We start from the raw sequence: 5258 nt of genomic DNA, 5'->3' as shown, positions 1-5258 counted from the left end.
CTATGCAAAGGCATTCAACTGTGTGGATCATAACAAATTATGGATAACATTGTGAAGAATGGGAATTCCAGAACACTTAATTGTGCTTATGAGGAACCTGTACGTAGATCAAGAGGTAGTTGTTCAGACCGAACAAGGGGATACTGCGTGGTTTAAAGTCAGGAAAGGTGTGTGTCAGGGTTGTATCCTTTCACCATGTTTATTCAAGCTGTATGCTGAGCAAATAATCCGAGAAGCTGGACTATATGAAGAAGAACGGGGCATCAGGATTGGCGGAAGACTCATTAACAACCTGCATTATGCAGATGACACAGCCTTGCTTGCTGAAAGTGAAAAGGACTTGAAGCACTTACCGATGAAGAACAAAGACTACAGCCTTCAGTATGGATTACACCTCAGCATAAAGAAAACAAAAATCCTCACAACTGGACCAATAAGCAACATCGTGATAAATGGAGAAAGGATTGAAGTTGTCAAGGATTTCATTTTACTTGGACCCACAATCAACACCCATGGAAGCAGCAGTCAAGAAATCAAAAGACACATTGCATTGGGCAAATCTGCTGCAAAAGACCTCTTTAAAATGTTAAAAACCAAAGATGTCACCTTGAAGACTAAGGTGTGCCTGACCCAAGCCATGATGTTTTCAATCGTCTCATATGCATGCAAAAGCTGGACAATGAATAAGGGAGACCAACAAATTGATGTCTTTGAATTATGGTCTAGGTGAAGAATATTGAATATACCATGAACTGCCAAAAGAACGAACAAATCTGTCTTGGAAGAAATACAGCCAGAATGCTCCTTAGAAGGGAAGATGGCAAGACTTCACTGCGCGTACTTTGGACGTGTTATCAGGAGGGATCAGTCCCTGGAGAAGGACATCATGCTTGGTAAAGTAGAGGGCCAGTGAAAAAGAGGAAGACCCTCAACGAGATGGATTGGCACAGTAGCTGCAACAATGGACTCAAGTGTAACAATTGTGAGGATGGTGTAGGACTGGGCAGTGTTTCGTTCTGTTGCACATAGGGTCGCTATGAGTCAGACCTGACTCCATGGCACCTATCAACAACAATCCTGCCTCATTAAAATAACAAAGACCACCCATTCCCAAATGGGATTATCACCACAGGCATTGACGTTAGGATTTATAACACATATTTTTGGGTGACATAGTTCAGTCCATAACAGCAGCCAGGCACGTGAACTGTTTGCACCAGTCAGGGACCCCATAATGTGCTCAGTAAATAGAAAATGCTATACGAGTGTTTATCTTTGTTATCCACATTTTTCCTAAACCAGTCTATAGCCCTGTCTTTTTTTTTTTTTAACGGTTATTGAAATGTAATTTATATCAATAAATTTCCTATATTCAAAGTATACAATTTGATAAGTTTTTACAAATGTATACACCCACAAAATTATCACCACAATCAAGATAAGGAACACATCCATCACCCCTAAAAGTTTCCCTGTGGCCCTTTGTAATCCTTCCCTCTTTCCCCTGTTCCCAGGTAACCACTGATCTGCTTTCTGTCACTATAGATTAGTTTGCATTTTCTAGAATTCTATAGAAATGTTCTTAATTGTCTGGCTTTCTTCACTCAGTAAAATTATTTTGAGATTCATCCATGTTGTGTATATCCATAGTTCATTTTTTTTTATTGCTGAGTGGTATTTAACTATATGGATATATCACAACTGTTTATCCATTCACCTGTTGATGGACATTTGGGTTGTATCTAGTTTTGGACTACCAGATATAAAGCTGACATGAACCACCTGGGTATAAGACTTCGCATTTTTTGTTGTTAGTTGCTGTCAAGTTGATTCCAACTCTTGGCGACCCCATTCATGCAGAACTGAACTGCTCCGAAGGGTTTTCAAGACTGTGACCTTTTGGAAGCAGGCTGCTAGGCTTGTCTTCCAACATGCTTCTGGGTAGATTTGAACCATTAACCTTTTGGCTACCAGTCGAGTGCTTAAACGTTTGCACCACCCATGTATAGATACATGCTTTTATTTCTCTTGGTAAATACCTAGGAGTAGAATGACTAGATCATGTGGTAAGGATATGTTTAAATTTTTAAGAAATTGCCAAACTTTTTTCTAAAGTGGTTGTACCTACATTCCCACTAGCAGTGCATGAGATTTCCAATTGCTTCATATTCTTGCCCAAGAATAGTCATTTTTTTAAATTTTAGGTTTTAGCCATTCTGATAGGTCTGCAGTGGTATCTCATTGTAGTTTTAATTTGCATTCTGCTAATGACTAGTAACGATGAGCATCTTTTCTCGTGCTTATTTGCCATCTATAGATCCTAGAGTGTCTTGTGATGAGTAGAGAATGGGGTGGGGGAGATATGGGTGTGGACACGTAGCAGGAGGTACCAGGAGGATTGGCAGGACCAGCCCTACACTGTGTTTGCCAATAGAAAGAGATACTTGTTGCTCCTGAGCCATCTGGGCTGTTATTGGTGGGGAGAGGGGATGAGATGGGGATGACCTAGATTTAGACCCTCTTCCAAGGTGGTCAGGCCTGACTGCATATTTCTACACCAGCCTGAGAAAAGGTATTGGGGTCTGGTAGAAGTGACAAAACTCAAATGTCTACAGGGGCCTGCAGGAAGATAGCCTAAACAGGTGATGCTGACTGGTAGAATCATGGGTACTAAACCGCTGGTATTGTCCCAGGCTAATATCTACTAGTAATGCTGTCTTGTAAAAACTCTGAGTTCAAAATCTGCATTCAGATCTCTAGGACTGAACACTGGATGGAGACATTGTGTTTGAGCAGTGTTGATATAGCCTGGGCAGTTTTTATAACACAGTCGGCAGAATAATGGCCCCCAAAGATATCCATGTAGTAATCCCCACATCCTGTGAATATATTACCTTACATGGCAAAAGGGACTTTGCAGCTGTGATTACATTAACAATCTTAAAATGGGAGATTAACCTGGATTATCTGGGTGGGCCCAATGTAATCATATGGGCCCATAAAAGTAGAGAATCTTTTCCAGCAGCGGTCAGAGAGAGATACATGTAACTATGAAGAAATGGTCAGAAAGATGCAATGATGCTGGCTTTGAAGATGGAGAAAGAGGGCCATGAGCCAAGGAATGCAGATGATCTCTGGAAACTGGAAAAGACAAGGAAATGGAGTCTCCCCTAGAGCCTCCAGAAAGGAACATAGCCCTGCCAACACCTTGAGTTTAGCATAGTGAGAGCCATGTTAGACTTCTGTCCTCCAGAACTGTAAGATAATAAATTGTGTTGTTTTAAACCACCAATTTGATACAGCAGTAATAGAAAACCAATACAATTGCTGAGAATGGAAATGACCAGGATACAAAGAATAGTCATCAACAAGAATACTTTTGGATGTAGAAGGATGGAAATTGAGAAGGCCTAGGATTGAACTGGAACTCATCTTTAACATTTCAACAACCCAACAGAGCAGATGCACACAGGGCTAGCCCCACATTTGCAGATGACAGACCCGGATGCAGAAGAATTTCCTAAGACTGAAGAAGTCAGGAAAGCGGCACAAATTTTGGAGGATCTAAGTGTATTGGTCAGACCAATGGTGAAGAAACTTGTCAATGGAGTCAGAGGTCAACCTTAAGGTAATACATTTAAGGAAAAGTGATCCAAGTTTTGAGTCCCTGGGCAGCGTAAATGGTTAAGAGCTCAGCTGCTAACGAAAAGGTTGGAACTTTGAGTCTACCCAGAGGCTTCTCGAAGAAAGGCCTAGGAATCTGTTTTTGAAAAATGAGCAATTGAAACCCTGTGGAACACAGCTCTTCTCTGACACACGTGAGGTCGCTATGAGTTAGAATTGACTCAATGGCAAATGGTTACTGGTTCCAAGTTTCAGCTGGGCCTTGATGATTAGTGAGCTTGAGCTGTTATTTGTGACCCAAAAAAGAGGCTGTTCCCTGAAACCATCTCTCCACCTACTGAGTAACTTGATCCAGCAGTAGGGTAGAGGGGTAGGATAAAAGGTTTAAAGTATTAAGGTTTAAAGACACTGCCTGTCATCAAAACCTTGCTGTATGTGCTGCAATAAGTAGGCTTTGTGTTCTGCATCCTACTTTGGTGAGTGGCGTCTGGAGTCTTAAAAGCTAGCGAGCAGCCATCTAAGATGCATCAATCGGTCCCAACTACCTGGAGTAAAGGAGAATAAAGAACACCAAAGACACAAGGAAAATATTAGCCCAAGAGACAGAAAGGGCCACATAAACCAGAGACTGCATCAGCCTGAGACTAGAAGAACTAGATGGTGCCCAGCTACCACCAATGACTGCCCTGACAAGGAACACAACAGAAAGTCCCTGATGGAGCAGGAGAAAGGTGGGGTGCAGAACTCAAACTCTAGTAAGAAGACCAGACTTATGGTCTGACTGAGACTGGAGGTACCCCGGAAAACATGGCCCCTGGATTCTCTATCAGCCGAGAACTAAAACAGTATCAGAGGCCAACTCTTCAGAGAGGGATTGGACTGGACTGTGGGACATAAAGTGATACGTGTGAGGAGTGTGCCTCTTAGCTCAAGTAGATACAAGAGACTAAACGGGCAGCTTCTGTCCCAAGGTGAGATGGGAAGGCAGAGAGGGTTAGGAGCTGGTTGAATGGACGTGGGGAATCAGGGGTGGAAAGGAGGAGTGTGCTGTCACAGTATGGGGAGAGCAATTAGAGTCACATGACAATGTATGTATAAATTTTTGTATGGGGAAAAAAATAAGTAGGCTTTGAAATAATTGTGTCATCTCTAGATCCAAGGGAACTTTACACAGTTTATCCGGTATGTGATCATTAAGGTTGTGTGTCAACTTGGCTGAGCCATGATTTTCAGTGTTTTGCAGTTATGGTATAGTTTCGCAGTCACATGATGATGCAATCACTTCCACGATGAGATTTGATATAATGTGATCACCTCCATGATAGGATCTGCTGTGAGTAGCCAATCATTTGAAAAGGAGTTATCTTGGGGGTATGGCCTGCATTGAATGTAAGTGGACTCTCTGGCAAGGCTCGTGGGCTTTTGCTCCCTCTGAATCCTGCAGCTGGCTCCTGTTCATCTGACCTCTGGTTCTTGGAACTTGAGCTAGCACTTACCTGCCATCTTGCCTGGCAGTCTTGGGATTCATCAATCTTCTCAGCCTATGGGCAAGAGCCCTGCTGTCTGACATGCTGATCTTGGGTTCGCCAGCCCCTCCGGCTACGTGAATCAGGAGAAGCCTCTATCCTGACTGG

Source organism: Trichechus manatus, unplaced genomic scaffold (assembly GCF_000243295.1).
Source record: "Trichechus manatus latirostris isolate Lorelei unplaced genomic scaffold, TriManLat1.0 scaffold00215, whole genome shotgun sequence".
NCBI lineage: Eukaryota > Metazoa > Chordata > Mammalia > Sirenia > Trichechidae > Trichechus > Trichechus manatus.
The sequence above is the reverse complement of the archived record's forward strand: the minus strand, read 5'-3'. Positions refer to the sequence as shown.